The sequence below is a fragment of the Aulonocara stuartgranti genome, assembly GCF_965226115.1.
Source record: "Aulonocara stuartgranti genome assembly, chromosome: 7".
NCBI classification, from domain to species: Eukaryota; Metazoa; Chordata; class Actinopteri; order Cichliformes; family Cichlidae; genus Aulonocara; species Aulonocara stuartgranti.
The window spans coordinates 4,164,801-4,183,818 of record NC_138945.1 but is presented as its reverse complement, the minus strand read 5'-3'; the positions used below and the strand labels follow the sequence as shown (position 1 = coordinate 4,183,818).

General features: G+C 37.6%; 2 long non-coding RNA genes across 3 annotated transcripts; both read left to right on the top strand.

Annotated features, from left to right (window-relative positions):
* Positions 1-545: 545 nt before the first annotated feature.
* On the top strand, positions 546-16,997 carry LOC309711575. 2 transcript variants are annotated; one of them, XR_014278011.1, is made up of 6 exons: positions 546-560; positions 3,088-3,199; positions 3,785-3,910; positions 4,219-4,241; positions 14,441-16,589; positions 16,696-16,997. It is a non-coding gene; the product is annotated as an uncharacterized lncRNA (long non-coding RNA). The 2 variants fall into 2 exon arrangements; XR_014278012.1 differs by lacking the exons at positions 546-560; positions 3,088-3,199; positions 3,785-3,910; positions 4,219-4,241 and adding exons at positions 10,603-10,695; positions 12,123-12,271; positions 13,330-13,397.
* On the top strand, positions 6,989-8,348 carry LOC309711574. The gene is made up of 2 exons (XR_014278010.1): positions 6,989-7,940; positions 8,047-8,348. It is a non-coding gene; the product is annotated as an uncharacterized lncRNA (long non-coding RNA).
* Positions 16,998-19,018: the final 2,021 nt, after the last annotated feature.

Sequence of the window (19,018 nt, the reverse complement as noted above, 5' to 3'; positions counted from 1 at the left end):
ACTCTAAACTAGACTTTATAGAGTCTGTGTGGAAACTTTCAATTAAGTAACAACTTGAAGTCGTGACAGCACGCAAACTCGTTTTAAGAGGCTGATGGCAGGAATTTCAGACAAACAAAACTGAAACGTGCAAAGGTGTAATCATGTTGTCAGGATTGTTTTGTTTTTATTTTCACAGAAATGAAACTCCTGGCTGACTGGATACATTTTCAATGATGAGAAGAAGTAACCAGATAACATGTTTTACTATACTTGTCCAATTTGAATGTAATTTGTGTTCACTGTAGTTGGTACTTTACATTTTTATAGATTCCTTTTTGTGGTAAAAGTTGTTAGAGTGTTCGCACAATGATTACAAATTTAAATCACATTTTAAGGCGACAACTTAATAAACTTGCCTTTTTAAAAGCAGAACTTTCAGATTAAACAGAAACCAAACACATATAATGTATTTTTTTGTCTCACACAGTCACCACAGGCATTTTATTTTCTAAGGGTAAAGAACGTTCAGAGACAACCCTTTGTTATGTACATCAGATTCATGACAGCAGGGAGAAAATGTGAGAAATGTCACAAGACACCTGCTACAACCAGTTTCACATGCATACCAGAGAAAATGACGTAAAAACAGTGAGGTGCCACCGTGAGGATCTGGGGCTGGAGAGCTTTCAGTGTGTGTCATTAAATGTGTTTTGCTTATTGGTTGGTAGATCAGGTCACCAACTAACCGGAAGCTTGGGGGTTCAATCCCAGTCTGTTCCAGTCTATATGCCAAGATAGTACCCCCATGTTGCTCTCCGATGCATCCATCAGAGTATGAATGTGTGTGAATGTTAGATAGGAATTAGAAACAGTGTAGAAGAAAGTGCTTGGGTGAATGCACAAGTTGTGTAAAACGTTTTGAGTGCTCAGATAAAGTAGAAAATCGATGTATAAGAACCCGTCCATTTGCCATAATGCATGCGACTTTTTTTTTCTGTTCAGCTTGAAAAACCAACACAGCATGTTGTGAGAATTCACTGCATCCTACCACCTGTGTAAATCATGATATACGCTATAAAAAAAAGCCACATGTCATTTGGATCTTTGGTGTTGCCTGACCACAAAGCCACAGCAAATCCAAAGAGGTCTTCTGTAATCCATAAAAAACAAATATGTCATGTCTCTGTGTTTCGTCTTGGTTTATCCCCAATCCTGTGTCAGGTTTGGGGGTTCGTGTACTTCCTGTTTTACTTTAAAGCCTTATTATTTTTATTTGTAACTTATAGCCTCGCATCCTGTGTTCAGCGGGTTTAGTTTTACTTCCTCCTGTCTCCTCATGCTTAATTCGTACCCCTAGTGTTTCCACTTCCCCCATCACCCTTCTCCATATATATTGTGTGAGTTTCGTTTTTTTCCTTGTTAGGTCATCTGCTTATCACGCATCATGTTCTCTCAGGAAAGCTACGTTGAATTTAGTGAAAGTAGTGTTCAGGAGTAGTTCTCCAGGTTTTTTGAAGTGCATTCAAAGCTCTTCTTTTGATGTTTCTTCCTTTTCTTCTCTTCTATGTCAAGATGATCCCACGCTGCTACAATAATATAAAAATGTTGAGGTCCACAGTCTTCGGAGGCCAGTCCATGGCTGACGTGTGGTTTTCTTTTATCGTTTTGATACATGCTCAATCATCCAAATAAGGAAACCCCCAAAAGTTGATTCTGTCTATCTGGATGTAACATTTTCATTGGGAGAAAACAAAAGAATATTATATCAAGAAGGCCCTGAGTAAAAGTGATCATCCCAGCAGGATATTTGTCCAAGCTGGGAAGGCTGCTAAAGAAACCTCGAGGTGATCCAGGAGAGAAGAAGGACAACTGCTGTCTAACCAAAAACTGTTAGTCATCCCATATGTGTCAGGAGTATCAGAACAGCTAAGACACATTTTTTCTAAACACAGAGTCTCTGTGGCTTTAAACCCCAAAACATGCCGTGCCAAACATTGGTCCACTCCAAGGATCAGGTCCCCTAATGAAGCCATTGCCAGTCAGACAATTTCCAGATAGTTTTGCATGTTGGATCAAAATGTGATGGCAGTTTTCTGAGTTTGTAATTGAGGAGGTGTTTAAGATCTCTTATTGGAGTTGAGAACTGACAGAGGAACTTTCAGAGAGATGATTACAAAATGTTTGTCAGTCCAGGAGAATGCAAACATTTCCTTTAGTGTTTAGTGTGAGTACACAACATTGTCTGTACACATAATGCAGCTGAACCTGGTTTTGGAAATGGACAGATGAAAGCAGTTTCATTTTTCTAACTAAAAGGTTTTTTAACTCTTGTTTCAGACATCAGGGCTCGAGGGGGTTCACCTAAAACATCAGGCTTTTGCAAGAATATGAGTATAAATAGTCTTACATTGTCTATTGTAACGTGAGGGTTCACTAGATGGTTTGGAATCTCTCTGAATAATTAGGAACAGCAAGATGGAGACTGATAACTTTCTTAGCAGCCTCCTTACTCTCAGCACACAGAAACAACAACCAACACTTCCTGTGTACCGCTCTCATGAATACTTCACTGGCCTCTCAGAAGCTAGGAAATCTTATACTCAGATCAATGCACGGAAAACAAGTACCGGTAGGTAGCTATAATACATACTTATTACTGCTTTGAACATGCATGTGTAAACATTCAAATGTGTAAACATGTAAATATCAAAACACGTAACCACCAAATAGCTACGTAACCAGCTCTATAACCCTTGTAAACACCTCTTTGTATATCAATTTATATTTAAATTTACAGTATATATAAGAATTTTCAATTAATCAATAAAGCCCTTAGGCTTTATCTACAGTGATATTACTGTTCTGATCACAGTAATTTCATAGAAGCTAAACTGAAAGTAAACCTGTTCTACATTGTTGTTTCCTGGTTCAGGTGATTGTGCTTACTGAGGGCAAGTCATGCTACAATCTCTGATTTTTAATGGAAATAAACTTGTGTGACTGGATACACTTTTAGTGATTAGAAGATGTGATCACAAAACACACTCTACTATTCTCGTTGAAATTTAAGATAATTTGTGTTCAATATACTTGTGAAATGATCAGGTAGAAAAGGGGAGGAGTTAGTGTGGTCACATGGTCAGAAATTGTTATAAAATCCTGTCAGATCTTCCAAAACGTCCCTTTTGATCAGCGACCCACCTCTGCTGCCTCGTAGGTAAGTTTCTTTGTATCCTGTTTTTATACTTATACTTTGTCACAAGGGTTAAAACGCAAATCAGAGTTTCTGTGGCAGCTTAGGCAGTGAAGTGAACAATGTAACAAACTCTATGGATCAAAAAAGCATGTTTGTTTCAGCTTTACTACTATCAAAACACAAAAAGAAAAGCAATGATTTGGTATCAGCTTATTTGGCTCATAGCTTGATGAAGTAAACCTGTTCAGTACCGTAGAGCAGTTATCTTATCTGTCTACACAGATATAGATCTCTCTGTTCCTTACTTTACAGATAGCTATATGTATACATGCATGTGCACACAGATTAATCACCTCGGGCAATTTTAAAAGAAAGCTTGATAAGACAACACTTTCCTTGCACAAGAAACTGAAACAGCTGGGAGGACAAAAACAAGAAACATCTATAAAAGTAGGTCAGATACCTGCTGCATGTAGTTTCACAGGGACACAAGAGTGAATGATGCAATAAAAATTAGATTTGACTGTGATAATATGCGACTAGAGAGGGTTCAGTGTATGGTATCTAACATGCTGTGGTAATATGTGTAATATATTTTCTATTTAGGTTGAAAAATCGTAACAACTTTTTGTGAGAATCCAGTGACGTAAATCAGCTCAAACCAACTACAACCACAACCACGATTCATCAGTCCGTTACCATGGAAAAGTATCTGTTTTTAAGCCATAGAAAGCAAGTATTTTACATCATCTCAGTTTGGATATTAACTGTAACTGTCTCTAAAATCTTTTCTTCTTTGTTTTTATTCCAAGTGTAGCATATACAATTAGGTCCCTAAGTACTTGGACAGAAACACAGTTTTTGTGAATCTCCCCTTTGTTTGATTAAAGATGTGGTTGAAGTTCAGACCTTTAGCTGTAATTAAAGTGTTTTATTAAAATTTTGCATTCAGTCATTGTTCAAATAATTGCAAACCTGACTGTATATTCTGTTTCCCCATATTAAGTTAAAATGTTAATGATCTCAATTATCTGTTACAGGTACATGGCTATACATACCAACGGTAGGTTAATAACGCTTGTTTTTATGGGCTCAAATTGTGGTCATAAATATTTTGTACTTGTAAATCAGGATTTGTATGTGTAAAAAGAATTTGTGTGTGTAAAAAAGGTTTGTGTGTGGACTTAGCCAAAAAATACGTGTGTCAATCACAAATTTAACTATCCAATCAGAGAACAGGTGGGTTTGGCTATTGGAGGGGTGCTTTATGGAGCTTCAGGTCCTTCACACATACTTTTTGGCTAAGTCCACACACAAATCTTTTCTTTACGCACACAAATTGTTTTTACACATACAAATCCTGATTTACAAGTACAAAATATTTATGACCACAATTTGAGCCCATATGTTTTCCTTTACATTTTCTTGAAACTTGGAAGTTAAAAAAAGAAAGTAGTAGTTACTTTTATCTTATTTTTTGTCTTATTTTTACTTGTCTTTTTTAATTTAAAAAAACACTTTTAAGTTAAAGTTAAGGCACAAATCATACAATGTTTAATTAGACTTTTTTTTCTTCAATTATACCAGCTTATTTTGAATTTGATGCCAGCAAAACATTTTGCCTATAACCTCCTGTGGTTTGTCTTCTGTCCTGGTTAAGGCTATGTAAGAAACATTCCTCTGTTCTAGTCAATTAAAAACAGTTATGATGATGAAATGGAAATCACATTGTCAGGAGATAAAGCTCATCAGCGCATCTGTTTAGACTAAGTCCAAGCTAAGAGCAAAAATGCTGTCAGGAATGCTGTCAGGTTTTTGGTCATACACCAATGAGAATCATGATTTTTTTTTTTTTTTTTTTTTTTTTATGTATTTACTGGTGCTTCATTTTTGGAGAACATTTGTTGCTGGCAACAAATTCAAAGAGAGTAAATTCAGGTTTTCTTCTTTTCTTTTCTTTTTTAAAGGAAGGAAAATGCAAAATATCACTGGTAAAAAAGTTGATGTATCATATTATTAGTTTAATGTTTGTTCAAACAGTTTGCAAATTCATGGATTGTGTTTTGACTCATTTATTTACTTTCTGAGGAAAGTTGCTTATTGTGGTTTTAACTGGGATACCATATAGAAAATCTTTTTGTAATTTGGATCATCCAACCCTTTAAATAATGCAGTTACAGCAGTTGTGAATTCCTTAATCATACATCTTTTTTACTCTTTTTACAGCTAAGAAATCAGCACCCTTGTTCCATAACAAAGAAAATCACATTTTTAAAATAATACCACAAATATCATTCAGTTTTAATTATCTCCATAAAGGTGACTTCAACATTCGACATGTTGTCTTTAAAAATTGGTGTGATAAATCAACTCAGGTTCATACTGTATCTAAAACAAAATCTAATAACCTCCTCAAAAGAAATTACGCAGTTTCAAATGTTTTTACCGTTCCTAAGAAATCAAAAAGAAATCATGAATATATGAAATTCTCTGAAATTCCTTTTCCTTCAAAAATTCTCAGCATACCCGGCAATCAGATTTTTTTTTTATCCGAAGTTAAAAGTTTCAATGCACAAATTTTTTCTGAGATATTGACAGCAGCTGAAGTGAAACATTTAAATGATAAACTCAATACTTGTAGAATAGAAGAGCAGAAAGAACTGAAGCTTAAGGATGAATGTAAACCGATTCATCGACAGAATAACGAGTATGAGAAATTTTATCATTTAATAATTGAAGAAATGCAGAAAAAAATTCCAAGTGTTGATCCAAACAGATTTTTTCCATTTCTGAAAGAATACCTTCAAAGTAATGAACAAAAGCAGTATGCATTTGCTATTGTTGTCATGAAACATAGGAAAAATATCATTGTTTCTCCAGCATTTGAGCCAGATTATGAAAAAAAGGAAATTCCTGGAAAAATAAAGCACAGCGAGCCTCGTTTATGTGAAGCTTTGGAACCTTTTTTGCAACAGTTTGGAATTTTAGTGGAGGATATTCTGATTTATACATTCAATAGTCCTTGTTTAGGATGTTTGTGTCTACTTCTTGGAAAAGCTTATCTCTGGCGCTTTAAATATGGATTTTCCACAACTGTAGCATTCACACAATTTTATAAACAAAATTGTTTCCAAACTCTCACCTACTCATCTACCAACATGTTAGGTCCACGCGGTGTGTTTTATGAAGACAGTCAAAGATGTAAGCGTGATTGCTTCAAACTGAAGTCTTTCACAGTCACACGTAAAATCTTCCAATATATCACAGAACTTAGTGAAAAAGAAGAAAGATGCAGCTTCCATAAGAAAATAAAATCCTATGTGTCTGTGCTGAAAACACTGGCAAAAAATTCCTTTTGTTCACGTGAAACACATATACAACATGGTAAAGACACAATTTCTTCTTTCATATTTCCCCCAAAGATCCAAGATGCATGTAGAGACAGTCTTTTAAGGGACTGGTGTGAACTGGTGAACGAGTCTCCCAAGGAGAAAATTACTGTGCCAAAAATTAGAAATAAAATGGCCATGAATTGCACTAATTTCACACTGGAACTTATTTACCAAAATCCTATCTCCTCTTGTGAGACCAACAGTCCTTTAAATCTTTACCATCTTCAAAATAAACCATAATTACACTCAAATTAATGAAATTAATATTAATTTTGATTAATAATAGATTAATAATAGAAAAACAATTATTAGTAATTAATTAATAATATAATATAATATAATAATAATATAATATAATATAATATAATAATAATATAATAATTATATATTATATATTTATTATATATATTATATATATATAATAATTAACCCTAAAACACTATCACTATAACACCATCACTAACGCCGGGTGATTTTTACCCAATATAATATACCCAACAAGAAGTACTTGGCATCAAAATATATCAAAATATGACAACACATTATCAATTAGAGTGGGCCATCTTTTATTTCCAACTGTGCCATGTCAAACAAAATGGAAAAAGAAGTGCCATGGGGGACCCTAAAAAATGCTCCAACATTACTGAAAAATTTTGAATTTGAGAACAAAAAATTCTTTAACAAAAAAATAATTAATGGAAAATTTTAAACTTCTCTGGTGAAGGCACAGTCTCCTCGACAAGCGAACAGGTGCAGGATAGAGAAACAAAAAATTGTACTTTGTTGTATTGGTGGGTAAAAACTAAGTGAAATTCACCCAAAACCTGCTTTACCCTCTATCACTATTGCCAGGTGAAAATCATACATGGCTGTAAAAAAAAAAAAAAAGAAAAAGAAAAGAAAGGAAAAGAGAAAAAAGCAGGCTGTACCTTCAAAGACGTCAAAGACAATGCTGAAGCTACCCAAGGACCCATGACACTCAGACAAACGCAACATATTCAAAATCATTTAAATATATTTGCTCAGGTGAAAATCACCTGGTGTTGTTCTAGAGTTAATTAATAATTAATAATAAAACCCTTTTTAAAAACATATATTAAATTATATATCATAAGATATATAATTTAATAGATATTTATATACGTCCAGAGTAACAGCCGTAGACCGCAGTTTGCCGCCTGTCAGGTAGTCAGTAATCCAGGGGAGCTGAACTCTGAGAGCAAACAGCCTGGTGACTGTAGCGTGCCGAGGGGCTCACGTGGATCTGTGGATGAATCTGGAGCTGAGACTGGAGGTGTTCAACGAGGACTCCTACGAGGCAGCAGAGCTGATGCGCTGATCATTAATGGCCGAGGCTGCTCACACCAAAGGTGGGTTGATGAGTTATAAACTGTAACAATATCTTGTAGCTTGGAACAGAAAAATCTCATCTTTGTTCTCTGTCTTGCTGCCTCCTCCTGTTGGTTTGTGTGTTAGTGAGTGGCAGGATTCTCCAGTCCAGTGAGCACAGCTCCATCAGCTGGTGGAGTTCAGTCAACACACCTGCTCTCAACAACCAGCAGTGTGCTCAAACATCGGTTTCTCCTCCATCCTGCACGATGTTTTACACTCCAGAAGCAGTAAATCAGGATTATATCACCTCTCTGTAGAAGGAAACTCTCCTAGTGTCCTTATTTTGGATTCTTGTGTCCTTCTCAGTTCCTTCCTGGTGTGTGTGCTGGACTGGATCCTCTGGCTCTGTGCCATCTTTTACTTATAATAAAAATCATTGAAACTTTTGTCGCTTGTCTGAGTCTGCATTTAAATCCATGTGTTCTTGTTCCCCATGTCAAAGATGTGAGCCACAACCACAAACCAAACTAAATTTAGTCCATAAAGGCAAAAATTGCAAAGAGAATGGGTATGAAAAATCTATAGTAAAACAAAAGCCTGAATGTTTGTCAAAAAGATGGAAAATTGTATGAAGTCCTCTTTGGGTGGGTGACTATAACCTACTCAAGGTGGCTCTGGAGGAATAGATCCACCCAGAGGGAGCAGAGAGGCTTTTCCTAGATTGAACTAACTGTAAGAACCTCAAGTTCCTTCACTTGCCAAGAAGCTAAACCCAAGACAAGCCAGGTGGGCTCATCTTTAATATATTTAATTTCACATGTCATGTTGACCATGCTGTAAGAACACAAAACCTGATGGTTCTTCCAGCCTGCTGCTTTGTGGAAGTCGTTACCTGGAAGAATGAGGAGAAGGTCAGGCAGACTCTGAGGTGTCTGTCAGGAAGAATGCAAAACTTTCTTTGATGGGCTTTGATGGACTTACAGCAGACCATTAAAACTGAGGTTAAATATTCAACTTCACTGATATGTTCAAGTACTCGGCTGTGCCTGATTACAAATTTGAGGTTCTTGCACTTTTCTACACTGCAGTTCGCAGTTCAAGTTAAAATATCCTTCTTCTTCCTTTTGGAACACATTTAGCTTTATCTCTTCTAATAACTGGCAAAGCATTAAAGCACACCCACACAGGTTTTTCTCGTGATGATGTCAGGGATTTCAGAGAAACAAAACTGAAAGTGAGAGTGTTGTACATTATTGTCTCCTGGTTCAGGTGATAATTCTCACTGAGGACTAATCAAGATGTAATATCTGGTGAGTTTTTGGTTGCTTAAATGATTCAAAGTTTAATGCTGAGTGGCTTAAACAAATTAATCTGAAAATGGAAAAAGGACTGGATTGAGAATGAGTGAAAAAGCAGCCAATGACCCAAAACTTAAAAACAATTGAAAGACCTTCAGAAAGCCTGATGAACTATTATTCAAGACAACTTAAAAAAATTTACAAGAATGGCTGGTTGGCAAAATTGAAAGGAGCCAGCTGAGGTGGTTCGGGCATCTGACAAGGATGTCTGCCCGGGGCAGACCCAGGACACTCTGGAAAGGTTATATCTCTCGGCTGGCCTGGGAACGCCTTGGTGTTCCCCCGGATAAGCTGGAGGAGGTGGCTGGGGAGAGGGAGGTCTGGGCCTCTTTGCTTAGGCTGCTGCCCCCGCGACCCGGCCTCGGATAAAGCGGATGAAGATGGATGGAAATGAGGAGCAGGTCAAGACTTTTGCACAACACTGTCCTCATATCAACTGGTCGAAGGTTTCCAGCTGGTGCTACAGAACCTTTACAGAACCAGATACTTCACCACACAGAGCATCTTTACTTCCTGTCAGCTGATGAACCGGAGACCATGGAGACCAAGTACAGCAACGTGTCCCTGGCATCATTCATTAATCCTCCTCAGCAGCTGATTCTTCTTTGTAGTATATAAGGATGTCAAGAGATTTATTCTAAAGACACTTCTTCAGCTGAGAGTCAGAGAGTAGAAACACACACGCTGCAGTTTTTACTTGCAAGGGCGGTCACAGAGCTCTCACACCAGAGTGGGGGCCCTTTTGTTTTAAAATATTAATTCATGAGCTGCAGCTCGTTTGCTTAACTGACAGTCGTAGCTCTCAATTCTGCTGGTCGTTCAGTCAAACTACTTACGAGATCTATACAGAACTATAACACTACAAAGAGTGTGTGAGCATCACTGTCATGCTGCATTCTGTTTAAACCTGCTGATGGCAGCTTAAAAGTAACATTTAAACTCTTTTTTTCAGACTCATTGTGGTTCACCCAGAACATTACAATGGTGTTTTGCAGAGTGTACACTAATATTGACTCACCCCAGCTCTAAAGTAGACCTTATGAAGGCAATATAACACTTTTCAGTTTGCCCACAAAGCACTTAAGAACGTCCAGAGTGTTCCTGCAATGACGACAGTGATTTCAGAGAAACAAAACTGAAAGTCGTCGTGTTGTACATTAAGGTTTCCTGGTTTGAGTGCTGAGAGCTTGTAAACATGTAATGTCTGTTTTTTTTTTACTGAAATGAAGTCCTACATAGTAGATACGCCTTCAGTGGTTAGCAGAAGTGATCACATAACACACACAGCGCTGTTTTGAAAGCTGTGAGAGTTGTGAAAAAACCAGGAAGGAGGGGAGGAGTTAGGCTGACCACATGATCAGGAATCCTCATAAATTCTGTCCGACCTCCCAAAACTGCCCTTTTTGAAATGCGCATCAGCTCTGCTACCTCGAAGGTAAGTTTCTTTGTTTATTTGAATCTTTTCTTTGAATTATAATCCAGTCACAAGAAGGAATAATCTGACTTATTCCTTCTTGTGACTATAATTACTAGAGAAATGTCACAAGGGTTAAAGATACAAATAAGAGTTTGTGGGGCAGCTCAGACAGTCGGATGAAAAAAAAAAACCATGGCTGAATCAGCACAAAACACTCAGGGTTAAAGCTATTAGACAAAAAGAAGCCAAACTATTAATGTAAATGTGTTAGTTTTTCATACAGCTATAAATCTCTCTATATGTCTATATGAATACAGAGCTCTGTCCCTCTGTCACGATCTCTTGGTGAGTGCAGATCGTGTGAGGTTTGTACGAGGACCCAAACATAGACCACAGGAGACAAGGTAGTGGTTAACTAAGGGCGAGCTGTTTATTTAGGCAGATTTTCAAAATGTGAACTCAGACAGGAAAAATCCAAAATAACAAAAAACTAAACCGAGAAACACCTAAACTGTGAGAACTAAATAAGTAAACACAAAACTTGGAACACTAGAAAAATCTTGGAGGCAACACAGAAACACGAGGAGGGATTCACTGGAAGAAACACAGACAACTCCCGGGAGGAACACAACACACCGACGAAGACCAAGGCAAAACTGACACAATAAATACACACAAGAGGGTGATCGGGGAAGTGGAAACACATGGGGGGAAAGCTGGGACAAATTAAAGGTGACGAGACAGAGCGACGCAAAGCAGAACACATTGAACATGGGACGCAAGACTGTCAAAATAAAACAGGAAACACACAGGCTTGACACAGCGGCCGGCATGAACAGGGAGGGAAAAGATGAAACACGAGGAGAGGAGCAGGGCAAGACAGGTGAGACTAAACACGGTGACACGACTAAGACACAGAGCGGGCAAAAAGAGATGAAAACATGGAGACACAAGACACACGGAGGGGCGAGAGACAAATGCAAACACACGGGGAGGAGACAAACACACAAGAGAAACCTCAGGGAATAAATCATAATAAAGGAAAAACCAAAAATCTCAATACAAATATGATACAAAGAGCAACATGCAATAAGCTCAGGATGCTCCTGACACCCTCTCTCATATAGATGTACGGACTACTCAGTATTTGGGTAAAACTACATTACATTTTGAATATGAATGGCACAACATGACTGCGTCATTTATATTCCCAACAAGTCATCTCACGGCATTCAGTTTCTTTTGTGTAAGACCGAGGAACAGAAAGTTGAGTCAGGAAACTTCTGTAAAACTGCAGGGCGGTAACCTGCTTGGACATGCAAACAACAGTGAATGATGCAAAACAACGAGGTGTGTCTGACATGATATGAGGCTAGCAGCTTTCAGCGTCATTCAAAGTGCTGTAAGACTGTAATATTGTAACATGTAATATTGTTTTTTCTCAGGTTGAAGTCATCACATCAGCGTCCACTGAATGCACAGTCAAGCAACCGTGTATCTCAGTGTATACCATCTATACCAACACCAAGTTAATGAAACTGATGTTGCTTGACCTCAAAGTCAATTCAGCATGTACCCTTGGGATCCACAAAAGGCAAGAATCTTATAACAGTTTGGATATTAACTATAACTGTTTCTAAATAGTATGCAGTTAGGATCATAGGTATTGCAAAAATTGCAAAGAGAATGGGTATGAAAAATCTATAGTAAAACAAAAGCCTGAATGTTTGTCAAAAAGATGGAAAATTGTATGAAGTCCTCTTTGGGTGGGTGACTATAACCTACTCAAGGTGGCTCTGGAGGAATAGATCCACCCAGAGGGAGCAGAGAGGCTTTTCCTAGATTGAACTAACTGTAAGAACCTCAAGTTCCTTCACTTGCCAAGAAGCTAAACCCAAGACAAGCCAGGTGGGCTCATCTTTAATATATTTAATTTCACATGTCATGTTGACCATGCTGTAAGAACACAAAACCTGATGGTTCTTCCAGCCTGCTGCTTTGTGGAAGTCGTTACCTGGAAGAATGAGGAGAAGGTCAGGCAGACTCTGAGGTGTCTGTCAGGAAGAATGCAAAACTTTCTTTGATGGACTTTGATGGACTTACAGCAGACCATTAAAACTGAGTTTAAATATTCAGCCTCACCGATTTGTTCAAGTACTCGGCTGTGCCTCATTACAAATTTGAGGTTCTCGCACTTTTCTACACTGCAGTTCGCAGTTCAAGTTAAAATATCCTTCTTCTTCCTTTTGGAACACATTTAGCTTTATCTATTCAAATAACTGACAAAGCATTAAAGCACACCCACACAGGTTTTTCTCGTGATGATGTCAGGGATTTCAGAGAAACAAAACAGAAAGTGAGAGTGTTGTACATTATTGTTTCCTGGTTCAGGTGATAAGATCATAGGTATTGGGAGAGTTTTTCCTCTGTATACCACCACAGTGAATTAAAGCAATCAAGATGTGGTTGAAGTTCAGACGTTTAGCATTAATTTAAGGTGTTTAACAGAAGTATTGCATAACCAGAATTGCAGTCATTTTTTACACTTTGTTATAAAATTACATAGTTTTTTCTTACTTTTTGATCTGTTTTCATAGACTGCATTTCCTCAAATCAAGTTGAAAATAATCTCAAATCTTTGTCTTTTTTCAGGCCGAAAAGGCAAATGAGAAAGATGAGAAAGCTGGCACGTTACAGCTGCGAGGCTATTCGCACCAAAGGTGGGTTGGAAGTGAAAAATCTAATGTAGTGTACTATTTTAAAAAACAACCGTAAAGTCAAAGTTTGTCTGGGTGTTTGGGTGTTCTAGTGGAGCGTATTATTACATGATTTACATGTTACATGCAGCCCTAGTTTTATATATAATATATATCACAGGTTCTGGTTAACAAACTGCTTCTGAATGTCACGTAGAAAGAGACAGGCGACTCAGTCGCAGACTCGGTTTGGCAGTTCAGTGCGTTTATTTACAATGAGTGAGCAAATGTGCCAGGGAGTTAGTGGTCCAAGGGGGGTCCAACCTGTCCAATATTTACAGTGCTCTCAACCACACCACTGGTGGGGTCCAAAACCTGTGCACAGAGATACTGGGAGGTCAGGCAAAGCACAACGAGGGACAATGTCACACAAACACAGAGAAACGATAGTCAGGGTTGCAGTTCAACGATCCAGCGAAGACAGGATTCAACCTCAGCTTAATAGTGGTCTTATCAGCCAGGTGGTCAGGAACAGGTGGAGCCTCACAGGTGCGCACAATCAAAGGCGGGATGAGAGACGAGCCCAAGGACCCGGGGCAAAACACCAGACACAGAGAGCAGAGAAACCGAACCCCTGACACTGAAAATGTCTCTGTGGGACCAGAATCATTTTGTTTTTACATTTTGAAGTTGTGAGCAACATTTAATTACATAGAGAGACAAATTATTTTGAAAATTAAGCCAAATCTTATTTTGAATTTGACTCCAGCAAATTATTGTGTCTGCACTCAAGCAGCTTGTTTTTTTCTTGTCCAATGAGAAGCTTTGTTTTGTTTTGTAATAGTACAAACATAGTAAAAATAGATATTTTTTTTTTCAGTTTAATATCATTGGATTGTGTTTTTATTTATTTCCAAAGTGTTTTAACCTTTCGGGAAATGTTGCTTAACGTGGTCGTTGCTGCATTGTGACATCTCTTTTGTCATTTGGACAAATCAACCTTTGAATTCCAGTTTCTAGCAGCTGTGAATGTTCTCATCACGCCTTTTTGTCCTCTCTTTCTTTAGTGAAGAGATCTGCACCCTGGCACCAGAAAATAGAAGATAAGTTCAAATTCACTTTCAAATACAAGTTATATAAATTTAAAAAATCAACCCAGATCAGCACCTTTGCTAGCAAAAAAGCGCAACAATTATATTTTGGAAATCTTTTACAAAAATCATTTGCAAATGGCAAAAAGTTTGAATTCAAAATTAAAGAAGCTGAAAACTCTACCCATAAAAATGGCCATAATAATCTTCTTGTATCCAAAAATAGTCACTTTCTCAAAAGAAAGTTGTCATTTCCGGATGATCTTGCTGTTAAACCAAAAAGAAATCCTGCCTATCCAAACTCTATCAATCCTTTCCGTTCAAAGATTCTCCACATATCTGGTAATCAAATTTTTTTTTTATCCGAAATTTTCAATACACACAATTTTTCCGAGATGTTGACAGCAGCCGAAGCAAAACATCATAATAAAATTCTACCAAATTTACACTACAACAAATGTAATACTTGTAGTACGGAAGAGCAGCAAAAAATGAAGCTGTTTAAGGATGAAAGTGAATCGATTTGTCAACAGAATAAAAATGAAGAGAAATTTTATCATTCAATCAAAGAAATGCAGAAAACAATTCCAGAAAAAATTCCAAGTGTTGATGCAAACAGATTTTTTCCATTCCTCAAAGAGTACCTTCAGATTCATGGACATAAGCAGTATGCATTTGTTATTGTTGTCATGAAACATAGTAAAAATATCATTGTTTCTCCAGCATTTGAGCCAGATTATGAAAAAAAGGAAATTCCTGGAAAAATAAAGCACAGCGAGCCTCGTTTATGTGAAGCTTTTGAACCTTTTTTGCAACAAAATGGAAATTTAGTGGAGACTATTCTGATTTATACATTCAATAGTCCATGTTTAGGTTGTACTTCTCTACTTCACGAAAAAGCTTATCTCTGGCGCTGTAAATATGGATTTTCCACAACTGTAGCATTCACACAATTTTACGGATTAAGTGGACAAAATTGTTTCCAAACTCTCACCTGTTCATCTCCCAACATGTTAGGTCCATGCGGTGTGTTTTATGAAGACAGTCAAAGATGTAAGCGTGATTACTTCAAACTGAAGTCTTTCACAGTCACACGTAAAATCTTCCAAAATATCAGGAAACTTAGTGAAAAAGAAGAAAAAGACAGCTGCCGTAAGAAAATTGAATGTTATGTGTCTGTGCTGAAAACACTGGCAAAAAACTCCTTTTGTTCACGTGAAACACATTTACAACGTGGAGAAAACACAATTTATTCTTTCGTATTTCCCCCAATGATCCAAGATGCATGTAGAGACAGTCTTTTAAGGGACTGGTTAGTACTAGTGAACGACAGTGCCATGTCAAACATGAGACAAAAAATAACCCTGAATTTTAATGTTGGGTTAGTTGAAATTATTAACCAAAATCTTAAGTCCTCTTGTGGGAACAACAGACCTCTAAAGCTTTGCCACATCCCTCTGAATCTGCAATGATTGAGACGACTCTAAATCAATTATAATTAAAAGAATTTTATGTGTCTGTGCTGAAAATAATGCAAAAATTATCCTTTTGTCCACATGAAACACATTTACAACGTGGAGAAAACACAATTTCTCTTTCATATTTCCCCCAATGATCCAAGATGAATGTAGAGACAGTCTTTTAAGGGACTGGTGTGAACTGGTGAACGACAGTGAAACATTAGAGAAAAAACACATGAATTCCAATTTCATAATAGTTGTGGGAACAATAGTCCCTCTAATTTATGAAATTATATATCTATAAATCTAGAATTGGATGTATAATAAATAATGTATATTCATTTATTCTAAATAAATGAAAAAAATTAAAAAACATTTTTTTAAAAAAATATTAAATTATATATCATAAGATATATAATTTAATAGATATTTATATACGTCCAGAGTAACAGCCGTAGACCGCAGTTTGCCGCCTGTCAGGTAGTCAGTAATCCAGGGGAGCTGAACTCTGAGAGCAAACAGCCTGGTGACTGTAGCGTGCCGAGGGGCTCACGTGGATCTGTGGCTGAATCTGGAGCTGAGACTGGAGGTGTTCAACGAGGACTCCTACGAGGTAGCAGAGCTGATGCGCTGATCATTAATGGCCGAGGCTGCTCACACCAAAGGTGGGTTAATGAGTTATAAACTGTAATAATATCTTGTAGCTTGGAACAGAAAAATCTCATCTTTGTTCTCTGTCTTGCTGCCTCCTCCTGTTGGTTTGTGTGTTAGTGAGTGGCAGGATTCTCCAGTCCAGTGAGCACAGCTCCATCAGCTGGTGGAGTTCAGTCAACAGACCTGCTCTCAACAACCAGCAGTGTGCTCAAACATCGGTTTCCCCTCCATCCTGCACGATGTTTTACACTCCAGAAGCAGTAAATCAGGATTACATCACCTCTCTGTAGAAGGAAACTCTCCTAGTGTCCTTAATTTGGATTCTTGTCTCCTTCTCAGTTCCTTCCTGGTGTGTGTGCTGGACTGGATCCTCTGGCTCTGTGCCATCTTTTACTTATAATAAAAATCATTGAAACTTTTGTCGCTTGTCTGAGTCTGCATTTAAATCCATGTGTTCTGGTTCCCTATGTCAAAGATGTGAGCCACAACCACAAACCAAACTAAATTTAGTAAAGGTGAACATTTCAAAGGGAACAGGTTTTAAAACCAAACAAAAATCCAAATTCCAGTAAAACAACAAATCTGCTAGTAACAGATACATTAATGAATTTGTAACTTATAAAAATTAGCTTGTTAATTATGAAAAAAGTCCAGCACTCCTGCAAAGTTCAATTTTTGAGCTCACAATAATAAAAACCTTCCAAATGTTATATAGTTACATTTCACAATAAAGGTATAAGACAAACCCAGCATCAGCGCTGTCAAATCGAATTAGTTCCCAGAACTCAAAAAAATTATGCAAACTCGCTGCCTCAAAAAAACTAAGGCTTACTTAAAATGACTAAGTTAGGGCAACTTATTCATTCTAAACTACCCCATACTAGCAATTTATTACAAAGCAGCTGGTGCCTCCTGTTGGACACGAGACCACATCAATTGTTCTCAAACTTTTTACATCATTCCCCACATGTCAGAAAGAAATATTTTCACTCCCCATCTAAACAAAACAATGACAGAAAAGGCTAGCAGCAACTTTATTTAGATAATAAACTTATTCACAATAATTCCTTCACTAATTTTTGTTTTCAATAAACAACTTTCATTTCAAAAAACTATTTGTAATTTTTGTCACTAGACTACTTCATTAGTCTGCGCCACTTAAAGTTAAACAGAATGTGAACATTGCCAGACGTCTTCATGCATTCTTAATCATACAGCTAAGTAAATCTCCAGAAGATAATTCTGTTCATCTGGACGCAGTGTTTTCAGTGGGAGAAACATTTCGTCACTCATCCAGGTGACTTCTTCAGTCTCAGCTGACTGCAGGTTTCCCAAATCTTATAAACACTACATTTGCATAATGACTGAAACCAGCCCACTGAAGGAACAATGGGCTGGGAGGTCAGTTCCTTCATCTTAATTATGCAAATTCTCGTGACCATTGATCAACAATCACTGATCAATGGCCATGAGTACCATTAACAGAAAGTTCACCCCACTTTGCAGTTATTTATTTGTAAAAAATGTTTGGAATCATGTATGATTTTCATTCCACTTCTCACGTGTGCACCACTTTGTGTTGGTCTTTCACGTGGAATTCCAATAAAATTGATTGATGTTTGTGGCTGTAATGTGACAAAATGTGTTAAAGTTCAAGGGGGCCGAATACTTTTGCAAGCCACTACATATAATATATAAGTTCAAACACACTCAAGGTATGCAGCAGGGCAATGATTCGAGTCCACTTCTGAATTACCTCAACAAAACAAAACATAAATAAATACATTAATAAAAAAAAATACAATTAAAAAACAGACAAACAAAGGATTTGGAGAGGCCTAGCCAAAGTATATTCTAAAATACTGGTGGTAAAATGAAAATATCCATCCATCCATCCATTCGCTTCCGCTTATCCTTTTCAGGGGCGCGGGGGGCGCTGGAGCCTATCCCAGCTGTCATAGGGCGAGAGGCAGGGTACACCCTGGACAGGTTGCCAGTCTGTCGCAGGGCTAACACACAAGGACAGACAACCATTCACACTCACATTGACTCGCACATTCACACCTAGTGGCAATTTGGATTATCCAATTAACCTATCCCCACAAGCTGCATGTCTTTGGACGGTGGGAGGAAGCCGGAGTACCCGGAGAGAACCCACGCAAACACGGGGAGAACATGCAAACTCCACACAGAAAGACCCCGGCCTGATGGTGGAATTGAACTCAGGACCTTCTTGCTGTGCGGCAACAGTGCTAACCACCGTGCCACCGTGCTGCCAAAAAAATGAAAATATATAGGGAAGAATTTAAAGTAAGAGTTTAGCAAAGACAAAGTGGGTGTACAGTCTGTTGTTGGTGTAACAACAGAGGAATAAATCAGCTGAGCCTGTCGATCTTCAGGACCAGCAACCTATACACATCTGTTTGGCTCTCTGAGGTAA